The sequence below is a fragment of the Myxine glutinosa genome, chromosome 1 (assembly GCF_964187855.1).
Source record: "Myxine glutinosa chromosome 1, kmMyxGlut1.1, whole genome shotgun sequence".
In the NCBI taxonomy this organism is placed as follows: Eukaryota; Metazoa; Chordata; class Myxini; order Myxiniformes; family Myxinidae; genus Myxine; species Myxine glutinosa.
The window spans coordinates 363309742-363322504 of NC_136261.1; positions in this window are offsets into that span (position 1 = coordinate 363309742).

A 12763-nucleotide genomic window follows, 5' to 3' on the forward strand; every position below is an offset into this window, starting at 1 on the left:
CTTCAATTTCTGATATTTTGCCTTTTCATTTGGGCTTCCCAATTGGAGCCCCGCCCATAGGGCGTGTGAAAGCACGACATTGTTGGAATTGCTAGTAACAATAATGCATGAAATGACTACTCTTATTAATTACCGTGCGCTCTCGAAGCGAAAATCGGGGTTAAGAGACCGTGTGTGTCCGTATGTATGTCGTACGTGCACGTCTGCATTTTTATGCCTCCGCCACCGAAGGTGGCCGGATGCGTTATGTTTTCGGGTTGTCCGTCCGTCAGTCCATACCAAACCTCGTTTTTCTCAGCAACCACATGTCCGATTGAGACAAAACTTTCATGATCGGAGCGACACCCATGTAGCATGTTTTTATGATAATTGTGACGTCATCGGTCAGGTGGTATGGCAGCCATCTTTGATTAAACGCAAATAATTGATTAAAAATATTTCTCGGAAACCACTGAATGGAAACATTTGAAACTTGGCACATTGTCGAGTACTCCCAATGGGGAAATCAATCATGATAATGATGACATCATCGGTGAAGTGGTATACCAGCCATAAATGTTTTAATCAAATTCCTTAACCTAAAAATCTGAAATTGCATGCACATGATCTATGGCCCATTTGTGTTGAAATATTACATTTATGACATCATAGGTCACATGGTTTGGCAGCCATATTGGATTGAAGGAAAATATTAGATAATTATATCTCTGAAAGTGCTCACCCTATCGATGCGAAATTTTACAAATATCATCTAACAGCACTGTTTCATATCGTTTGAAAATGATGATGTTGTAGGTCACGTGATTTGGCAGCCATCTTGGAAAGAAAAACGAACCTTATCCAATCAACACGAAACTTCACAAACGTGATCCCCTACCCATACATATGCAGAGTGTACATTTTTGATGTCATATGTAACATTGTTTGGAAGCCATATTAGCTTGAAAGCCGATATTTAAAAAAAAATCCTTTCTCCCTGAAAACGCTTCACCGGTCAATGTGAAACCTGTCCTGTGGTAAAAATGTGATACTTCAAAACAGCTGAAGGTATTGAAACCAAATTTGTTCATTTTTAGGACAGTGGGTAATAGACACAGGGCCATAGGGTGGATATCTATTATTTTTTTTGATTTCATGACCTGAACCTAGGGATTTGGCAAGAAGGGTGTGGGATGAAGCCTTATGACCTCCAAAACATCTTGTTTTTTTCACAAGCGATATCGTGGTACGTTACCGAGAACCGCTGCCCCAAAACACCAGTATACACCAATTGTATGTTACATTTGAAATACCCATTTACACAGTAAAAAAACAACACAAACTATATGATGTCATGTTCACATTGGTCTTGGCAGCAATATTTATTAATTCAGACCCCCAAAAGTAGTAAAAATGTTGTTTTAACGACTTGGTAAAATAACATGCTGTTGATGCATTTATCAGAAAGTCATGTTTTTGGACCTTAAAACCTGCATAATTTTAAATTTTTGTACAATATTTGTGATTGGTGTTGCTACTACGATCCATGGTGGTTTACCAATGCTATTTTGAAACTGTTAATAGGTCCAATAAGTGTGTAAGGGGTGATATTTTAACCCATCAAAGACAATTACGCAGCGTACAAGCGAACCAGTGCGCATTGACGTCATGATAAACTCGAGATGGGCTAGAGAAGCTCCACCGTCTCAATGTATGAACTCCAGAAGCGAAATGTTGGTTTGGTGTCACTTGCTTCTAAGAATTTGTCAAAGGAGGTTTTGAAGTCTTTGAACTTGTCACTGTTGAGAATGACATGGTAGTTTGGATGTGGGAAAGCTTCAGCTAAGTTTGACAAAAGTTCCTTCACTCTACCCGCTTCATGTTCTGGAATAGATTCAAAATATGCATCCAGGAGCATCTGCTGCATCGCGTCTGACATCAGCTTATGGGCTCGAACTGCCCTGTTGTCATGCTTGCCGCTGAACACTCCATTCACAGACCCCACTGCAACAATCTCTGACTCAACCAGGATGTCTTGGAGACCACCATCTCGAAATCTCTTTCCAATACAGCCAAGAAAGGACATTGCAGTGTGGAATGCCCCAAGGCGAATTACCAGTGTCTTCATGAACTGTGCATTCTTCCATCTAATGAGCTGTGCCTTGCAATAGATGGCTTGGTCAACGGCAATGACGACTGCTTCCAACTGTAACTTGTCGGCGATCTGAACACTTCTCTGCAGTATTGTTAGTACCGTATTCATTTCAGTCGGAGTGGCATCAATGACAGGGAGATACCCTATCACGCTCTTTGGTGGAACTTCAACACAAGACAGTAGTTGGTTGAATCCTGTCCAAGATGGCAGAGTCCCGTCAATCTTGTACTTGGTGATGTGGTATGCTAGGTCTATCGTCTTAGGGTGCTGGAGTAATGGGAAGTACGTTGCTCGATCCATTGGAACGCTGGTTGCGAATGGAGCGGGTCCTTCGTTTTTCCCTCCATAATATGTGGCAAGGTTCACTGCAGGTGGCTGCATCGATCTCTCCCGCGTCCTCTTAACTGTAGTGACTGGTGCTGGTTGTACTACTTCATGGGATTGACTTGGTCGCTGTATTATAATCCCATTGGTATTGTGCGTTGTTCCGCGCCCAGACAATGTCTCCTCCCCGAAGTCATTATTGTCCCATACGAGTGTGACATGCTTGCCCGCCTGAATGATTGATGGAAGAGCATCCTCTCCACGATGTAGTTCTTGGTTAGCCAGTGCAGTGTCATGATTTAAGACGACAGAGTTTGAGACGCAGTAACCAAACCCGTTCAGTAGGCTGATTAATTGGGCTGAATCTGAGAGATGACGTACTGTCATTGCAAGTGACAAATGTTTGGGCATCTGTTTCCTTCCCTTTGATTGGAGGTATATGATGTCCTGTGCAATTGTGAGAATTCTTCTATGTATTGTAGATTCTATCTTTACAAACTCATCAGAATCAGGTTCGTCTGACACTCCCACCATCCATGCAATAAAGTTATAGAGACAGGCAGGTACAATTGCTTCTGCGGCATTTGTTGTCAGGTGCTCAGAGGTTGGGGGCCATGGCATATTTGGCTTGATCTCATCTATTGCATTTCTCAATTGTAGCGCAGTGAAGTAGTGTTCTCTAAGGTTATTCTCAGTATACCCAGGTTGCTTTGGTGGGGTTGGTTCAGAGTCGGATGTTTGTTCTGTCTCTGTTGTGTCATCACCTGAACCATGCATGGTTTCTTGCAACACTTTCTTTTCTTCAACCAGCACTTCAGTGGAGATGTCATTAACATACACAAGGTGTCCTTGGCAGCGCATATACGGGGTTAGAAAGCATAGTTGTGGAAATGTTTTCATCAGTCTTGTCTTGAGAAAGCCACTTTTGTAGTTTGATTCTATTCCATGTGTTGCTTTGATTTGTTTCATGAACATGTCATTAAGTCGTTTCAGTCTGTAGATTTCCTTGTTGTCTATTATAAGATCCTTGACTGTTGCACAAAATAATGTGTATGCTTCTGAGTAGTTGGAGTCTCCTTGTTGCTCTGCATTAGGTGTTGTTGCTAGCTTGCCTAAATACCGGGTATACTCCTTGTAGCAGCGACCATGGTATTTTACCTCTATCGCAACACAATCGCGGTCTTGAATTTGAAGCAGCAGGTTTGTATTGTTGTTGTCTTTAGCGGCTTGCTGCAGTCTTGGTGCCTCAATTGTTGAGCACCTTGTTAGAGGCTCTTTTCTTCGGCCCCTTTTGCCTGTATTGATTGTTCTCTCTTTCTGACAAAGGATGCATATATTAGGCAACACATATTGGGATCTGGCTGAACATTTGGGCTTGCCTAAGCTGGAGCGTAGAGCACGTTTCTTGACTGGTTGTGGGCCTTTATGCACCTTGTCAATGTTGACGTTGATGTCATTGCATGTTGAAGCTGCAATAAATACACATAAAAGAAAACAATTAAAATTATGTGAGTTTAAAATGTCTAGACCTCAAGTCATGGTTAGCCCGACTAGATTCCCTACCCCCCCCCCCCCCCCCCCTTCCTCAGACTTCCTTTTAAAAATGTATTTGTTTCACCTCGGCCCAACCTCCTTGCATAAATATTGGACAGTTCCTTCAATTCAAAATCGTTCGACGACACACAAAATCATTTTACATATACCTCACAAAAAAAAAATCAAACTAAGTTTTGAAGCATTGTCATGATTTATTATTCAAGTTATTCAACCTACCAGTATTGGCTGCATTTTCTTCTCTCTTTTTCATGCTGCCTTGCACCCTGCTCACTCGTTGTTTATCGGTAAATCGCGAATAACACACTTGATGAAACGCTGCATCATGCGGTATAGCTATAGCAGGTATTGTTACCATACTGTTGCCACGTTCGCCGAATTCGTCAGCGTGGTTCTTCACGAAATTTCTCGCAATTTCAGCTTGATCACCTTCTAAATTCTGCCACGTAAGAACAAATTGCAAATATCGCGGCCATGTTATATCACTAAAAGGTATTAAACTTGATCTTTTGGCCGGAGAAATGCACATATAACAGCGTTTCTCGCTCCCACCCTCGTCACCGTCGCTGCTACTGGAGGCCGCCATTTTGTTTACTCGCAGCCGGACGCCCAGACATCGTTCGTAGCGCGAATAAGCGCGATCCTCATTGGTCAATACATCGAAATGCGTTCGAGGCTAAACGGAGATTTTGGAAATAAAATTATACATTTCAACATTATATTACAGACTAACGTACCAGAATCTGACTTGTGAAAAGTCATGAACATTATTTCTTACTTTTTTCTATATTATCATGCCAATTTGATGCCCACCGGATTTTCAGGTCACGAAATGAAATGAAAAATTGGAACACCTGGCAGTCTATAAGGGCATCTACCCATTATCACGGGCATGGCCTACGCGGAGGCATATTAGTGACAGTCGCATTGTTCTAGTTAAAATTCATTTTCTCGGCCATCGTTGGTCCGATTGACATAAAATCTTCACCATAGGAGATAATGTTTTATTAGTCACCATAGGAGCTATTCATTGACACTCTCCTTTATATTTTTTAGTGATAATTATGACGTCATAGGTCACGTGATATGGGCGCCATCTTGGAAAAAACTTCACATCTACATCTCCGAAATCACTCCATGGAAAAAATTGAAACATGGCTCATTCTAACACACTCTGCATGGGAATAAGAATTAACAATGACATCATTGGTGCCTTAATTATGACGTCATAATTTGACAAGTACAATGCTTAGTCCGATCAGTTTGAAATTTCGTGATCGTCAACTATGCAACAATTATATCGGAGAATGTAAATTGATGATGTCATCAGTCACGTGGTCTGGCAGCCATATTGGATCAAATTTTGAAAAAACGTTTCTTTAAACTTTTTCACATTTCTCTTTATTCATTCTAATTCTTACTTGTTCTTTCATTCTCTCTTTCTTCATATATCTGTCCAAGGAGAAGTGAATTATTTAGATTTTTCTGGAAGGTTCACTTGGCTGCACCTGGATGGGTTTGAGGGCTGTGGAGGAGCAGCTGAAACCAGAATCCTATCTAGGTTCCTCCTGATGACTCCATTTTTGACTCTCTGCTTATTCGGGTTCCTTCTAATGACTCCAATGTCGTGTTTGGTTTTCTGTTTCATTAAAAAACAGAAGAGTTGGCTCGCACAAAGTTGACTGCGCTGGGTAAGTATTCTATGAATACCAGATCTAGTTTTTATATGTATGTGTAATTTTTATTAATAATTTGAAATGTACTGCTTGTACTATTCTGTTACAACTTACAAGGTACTGGAATCGATTATACCAGGATTTTGGAGCACTTGGCCCGGGCAGGTCCTGGGTGCAGGCCACACAATGCCTTACTTGGATAGAACAGCACATTGCGGCCCACCTCTCGTTCGGAGGCGAAGGTTGAAAAGCGAGTGAAGGCTTGTTCTTCCCATGAGCCGAGACTTTGGAGACAAGCAAATACAAGGCTCAATGTTATTTTATGCTTTGTGGCTGTTGCATCAATGAGGACACTGTCCAGGTTGCCGAAGCATCCTTAAGGAAAGATTTGAGGACTTACTTAAATATTCCCTTAAGGACATCCTTAAGTTGAGGATAGTTGCATATACGAATATTCCTTAAGTTTTTCCTTAAATCCTTCCTTAAACTCAAGGGAGCATCTAATCTATATTTCTCTTTCTCTCTCTCTCATGTCCCCCCCCCCCCCCCCAACATATAATAAGCGTCATTTAAATCACCTGTTCTTCCTTTCGGACACCTCTTCCTTTGTCCAATCTGATTGGTTGCCTGCAATAGCAATGGCTCCTAAGTATTTCCTTAACCTCAAAGTGGCACAATCATGACATTTTTTGAAGAGATATGTTTTAGAGGATGATATTGATATCCCTGACACATGTTAGCACAAAATAAAAAAATTGGAGAATAATAAGCTGGATAATGGTGTTTTAAAATCGGAGTATTTTCACTTCCGTTATGCAAATGAGCTACTTCTGTCTATTCACATGACGTCACGGGTGCACAACTCATTGACGGATGTGTACGTCTGCGTTTCATCACAGGTTATTCTGGCGTTCAAGATGTCAATGTGCCAAGTTTTTAACTGTTTGAATCGTAGAGAAGTTTGGCCACAGAACTCAGGTCGTTTTTTGTTTCCCTGACCAAATAAATGATCATCAACGACCTTGTGCTTTGTGGTTGAAAATCGAGGATCAACCAAATTCAACATCAAAAAGTATGTTCATTCAAAACATCATGTTGTTTGTGAAGACCACTTGAGCCGTCAGCGTTCGTATTTGATCGACAGACTCACTACCTGGGAAACAAGCCTCGGAAATTGCTGAAACACGATGCTGTACCGACACTTATTGGGTGAGAGTTACCTGTTGATTTGAAGCCACACCCAAGCCAGGCCCATGTGACCCAAGCTCAGAGATATTCTGCAAGTGGTCATCTGTATTACTAGAATACCAGCAGAGCCTACCTGTCACTTCGCTGACAGACCAATTAGTCCTACTGTTTTGCCAAAAATTGCTATATTGGTTCACTGCATCTGCATTGAGTCCGTACGTCACAATAAACTTGACCAGCATATGGGAATACTGTATACCATTTATTGAATCCACAATGACTCTCTTGAAAATCCTCTCTATCTCTTTGTTGATGACTCCACTCTCTGCCGTTCCATTCCTCATCCCTCAGATCGGCAGTCCGCAGCCTCCTCTCTCTGCAGACCTGGACAAAATCACAGACTGGTGAACAAGTGGAACATGTCCTTCAATCCTGACAAATCACACACGCTCACCTTGTCTCTCCGAAAATACCTACTGGACAACCCTCCCATCTACTTTCTGAACAATCTTCTTGAAGAAGTTCTGTCACTCATGTTTTTGGGTCTCACTATTTGCCATGATCTTTCCTGGGAAAACCACATTTCCAAGCTGGCATCCAAAGCCAGTCGCCGACGGGGCATCCTCCATCGTGCGAGGTCCTTCCTTTCCACACCTGAGGTCCTCACCACATACAAGGCTTTCATCCACATCTCAATGGAATACTGTTCCCCCCTCTGGGCTGGTGCTCCTGCCTCACACCGAGCTCGGCTTCAAGCGGTCGAAACAAAAGCTTTCAGAATCATTGGCATCTCCCACGATGAAGTCGATTCTGAGGGCCTTTCTCTCTCTCACCGCAGGCAGGTTGGTGGACTTTCTGTCTTCTACCGACTCCTCTCTGGCCTAGCTCCCCCTGCTCTGTCTGTGCTTTGCCCCCCAAGTATTCCTGCAGGACGCACAATATCTGCCAGCAACCATCGTATGGTGAAACTGCCAAAATCAAGACTCGCTGCTCACCTTCACTCTTTCATTCCTCTTTTTTCCCACCTCTGGAGCAAACTCCCACACCCTCGCAACCCCTCTCCTCCCTCCAGGTCTTCAAAACAGCTGTTCACCACCATATCTTATGGTGTCTAATTGTTTGACTGTTTGTCTGCAAACATCGACACCGTCAGCCTTGATCTTTACCCCCATCCAAAACCTTGATCTTTTCTACCCCCGTTAAAACGCCCCAAATCCGCCTCTTTCAATCCCCAACTTCTTTCCTGAAATTCCTAGAAGTGGTCATTTGCTTTGTACCGTGTACCGCTCCTTCCTCCCCCACCCCTCCCCCTCCTTCCCCACCCCTCCTCCAACCCCCTTCCACAGATCTACCGACGTCCCTGTTCTCTCCTGTTGTTGTGCTTGTGTGCTTCCCTCTCCCCTCCTCTCGTCTCCCGCTCCCTCATTGCATGTTTTATGTCTGTGCATCTTTTCATGGTCAAGGTGTTAGCTTTTACCCATGACGTCACGCGAATCCACGGAAGTAACTCATTTACATAACGGAAGTGAAAATAGTCCGATTTTAAAACACGATTATCCGGCTTATTATTCTCCAAATTGCTTTTTTGTGCTCATGTGCCATGGAGGTCATTCTCTAAAATATATCTCTTCAAAACATTTCATGATTGCGTCCCTTTAATTGAGATCAAACACACCAGCGAGTGGTCATCTAATGTGGGCGGAAGCACAGTCGTGTCAAATTCTATTTTCCAGTTAATCTTTGAAATGACTCAAAGTGTTTGTTACAATTGTTATGTCGGGTGTGAACCGCCAACCGCCCAGACACATATACACACACCCTCAAATAACCGGTTGATCTTCTGAGATCGAATAACTTGTTAATTTCATTGCTGTCATGGAGGAATTTTCTTATGCTCAGTTGTGTTTAAAATGTATTCTATCTGGTCCTGTGTAACCAGACGTCACCCGTTTTGTGGACGCTTGTATTCTTTATTCTCACGCTCTGAAAGGGGCACAAGTCAATAAATTCATTCGTTCGAACCATCACACCGCAGTCTGTCCCCGCCCCCTTTCAGTTGCGGTATTTCCACCCCGCCCCCTTTCAGTTGCGGTATTTTCAACCCCGCCCCCTCTCAGTTGCGGTATTTCCACCCCGCCCCCCTTTCAGTTGCGGTATTTCCACCCCGCCCCCTCTTAGTTGTTGCATTTTCACCCCGCCCCCTCTTAGTTGTTGCATTTTCACCCCGCCCCCTCTCAGTTGTTGCATTTTCACCCCACCTCCACTCAGTGGTGCTGTTATTAATCCCACCCCCCCACTCCCATCAGTTATGATATTCCCAAACCCCCCCCCGCCCCCCCCATCAGTTATGCGTTAAGGTATTCCCAACCCCCCCCCCCCCATCAGTTATGGTATTACCCCCCCCCCCCCGCCCCATCAGTTTGTGGTATTCCCAACTCCTCCCCTCACCCCTCTCAGTTATGGTATTCCAACCCCCCTCAGTTTTGGTGTTTCTAACCCCACCCACCAGGCCACCCCCATTAGTTACGGTGTTTCTAACCCGCCCACCCCCTCCCTCAGTTATGATGCTCCCACCCCTCCCCTCTCAACCTCATTTCTTGTCCCATTTCACGCTCAGCTTTTCCCTTTTTTTTAAAACTGTGTTTGAGATTGTGCACAGCTTGTTCACCTTATGTGACCTTCCCCTCCCCTTGCTCCCATTCCTCCCCCAGGTATCCCTCTACCATGTTGGTGAGGTGTCCCTGACCCCCTTTCCGCTATGTTCCAGCTTTCACGAGTCTCACCCTCATATTAAAAAAAAACAAAGTAAATTGCAAAGTAAAATTATCTAAGTTTGCAGGAGCAAAGTTGCGTTGAACCAGCATAACAACACAAGATACAACTATGATCTTTGTTTAAATCCTGAGACAAAATACCTCGTTTTTATTTACACAATTTATCTTGGGGTGTGTGTAATGTAACAGTGAACCCACCAAACCAGTCTTGTAAGAGAAAATCCCTGCCGTGAGTTTAGTTTGACTAGCATCACAATTAGTATGGCAGATAGGTGCAGGAATTGTGCCTTTGACACAGTCAGAATCCTAAGAATGATATTTGGCTGTAGGGCCATCGCAGATTTGTCCTTTTTTTATAAAATGGCCGCCATTGTTGTCACAGGACAAATCTGTGATGGCCCTATAGCCAAATATCTTCCTTAGGGCATACTCTGTGTGCCACCTTTCGTGCTTGTATCATCAAAGGCACAAATCTCCTAAATATTTCACCTATCTGCCGTACTAAATGTAAAATTGGTCAAACAATTAGTCAGGCTCACTATGTTTTTTCGTTCAAAATTTTGGTAGATTAGCAAAACTATACATTTTTGGAATATTCACAGCATGAGGAATCCAAAAATTAATGTTGGCATTTGCGGAGACACCTTTGCGAAAATGACACTCAGGACAATGATGAAGATCTGTAAAAGCATATTCCTGAACGGTATAGACCTAGTAGATCCTGTATATAGGACTTGTAGTTCAATCTGATACGAGCAAGGCTGCTTTCTTGCTTTATAAACCCATACCTATAACTTCAAAGGACTTGCAATATCATGTATTATGTAATAGTTATATCACAAATATAAAGATAATGGTTTTCAATTACCTTTGTTTGTCGCTTTTCTGTAATCCTGAGCACTATTTTGAGGCCTTTATTGGATTCCTTGACCCAGAAAACATAGGATTAGCATATTTAATTAAGTTTCTAGGTTGAATAGAAGCGAGATAGTGCAAAATATGTATTTTATGGCGGCCATTTTGATAATCCAAAATCTGTGTCTGTGCAAATGCCAACATTGATTTTCAGATTCTCCATGCTGTGATGATTCCAAAAATGTACAGGTTTGCTAATCTCCCAAAATTTTGAACGAAATTATATTTGTTAACATAGTGAACCTGACTAAATTAGACATTTTTAGCGAGTCAAACAATTATACATATTGTTACGTTTGTGTGGGTAGGTGACAACATACCATAGTGGAGATAGAATCGTATAGGGTAGCATAGACCACATGCTAGTAGGAAGCCAATCTTGATGTATGTAAGTAGAAAAACTGTGAGCTTAAGGTTGTTTATGTGTTCTTCACATGGGGGGGAGGGGGGGGCAGTGTGAAGACATGCTAATTCGCTCTGCTTAGGGTTTAAGATTAAACTCCCCAGTATGTGATTTCCTTCTGTGATTTCCCCTATGTTTTTACAATCACTATCCCTCAATTAAACCACAACTACCTGCATAAATGCCGACAGAAACCCGACCACAGGATCCGGAGATTATGATCGACAAATACACCCCACCTCCAAGGAATCGTAATAGACAATTAACCCCGCCCCACCAACCGACGAAGGAAAATGTGGCGGAGAATCAGTGGGCCGTCAAGAGGGCCGTGAGGCTCCGTCCCCGAAGTGCATGATTGGTCGGCTTTTGTATCTGGCTCTCGGCTGTGGCTAGCTCGTGTGCGCTTTTTGGGGAGGATGGTTTGGAGCTCAGAGAACCTTTGGAACGTTGGAGGGGGGTGTTGTTGGCGGTGGTGCTCTTCGGAGACAGAGGTCATAAGTAGACTGAAGGAGGCTGTCCTGTCTGCTTGCCTCACGCCGGCCGCTGGCTACGGGCATGACTCCACGCCATCTTGTGCGCTTCCCGCGTGGTGACTCGGGTACGACAACCACCGAGCTCCTCAAAGTCCTTGTTGCGCACCAGAGCTGAGTACCAGCCGGCTTAAACATTATTTTATTTTCTTTAGTCATGCCCCTGTCTGTTTTTGAATCTGCATATGGAGGTACCTCAATTAGGATATTAAATTTACCTCACCTTTCATTCCATGGTTAATTTTTATTAAACCATTATTATTGCTGCATTTCATTTGTCGTGTCTTGTTTGCACAGTGTTGGGTTTTGGATAAAACGCCGTGGCTCTCATTCGTGCAGGTAAGCAACCTGGTTCCTTCACCCGCGCACAACGGCCTTCCCGCCAATTTTGGGAATTCGCCTCGGAGTAAAACCAATCGGCTATCCATCCAAGGAGGGTTTTCATCAACCGCAGACCTCACAATATTTAGCTGATCAAACAATTAGGCTTTTTTTTTTAGCTGATCAAACAATTAGGCTTTTTTTTTTAGCTGATCAAACAATTAGGCTTTTTTTTTTTTAGCTGATCAAACAATTAGGCATTTTTTAGCTGATCAAACAATTAGGCATTTTTTAGCTGATCAAACAATTAGGCATTTTTTAGCTGATCAAACAATTAGGCTTTTTTTTTTAGCTGATCAAACAATTAGGCATTTTTTCGGTGATCAAACAATTATGCATTTTTTAGCTGATCAAACAATTAGGCATTTTTTAGCTGATCAAACAATTAGGCATTTTTTAGCTGATCAAACAATTCGGCTTTTTTTTTTTAGCTGATCAAACAATTCGGCTTTTTTTTTTTAGCTGATCAAACAATTAGGCATTTTTTCGGTGATCAAACAATTATGCATTTTTTAGCTGATCAAACAATTATGCATTTTTTAGGTGATCAAACAATTATGCATTTTTTAGCTGATCAAACAATTAGGCATTTTTTAGCTGATCAAACAATTAGGCATTTTTTAGGTGATCAAACAATTAGGCATTTTTTAGCTGATCAAACAATTATGCATTTTTTAGTTGATCAAACAATTATGCATTTTTTAGCTGATCAAACAATTAGGCATTTTTTTTAGCTGATCAAACAATTAGGCATTTTTTAGGTGATCAAACAATTAGGCATTTTTTAGCTGATCAAACAATTAGGCATTTTTTAGTTGATCAAACAATTAGGCATTTTTTAGCTGATCAAACAATTAGGCATTTTTTAGCTGATCAAACAATTA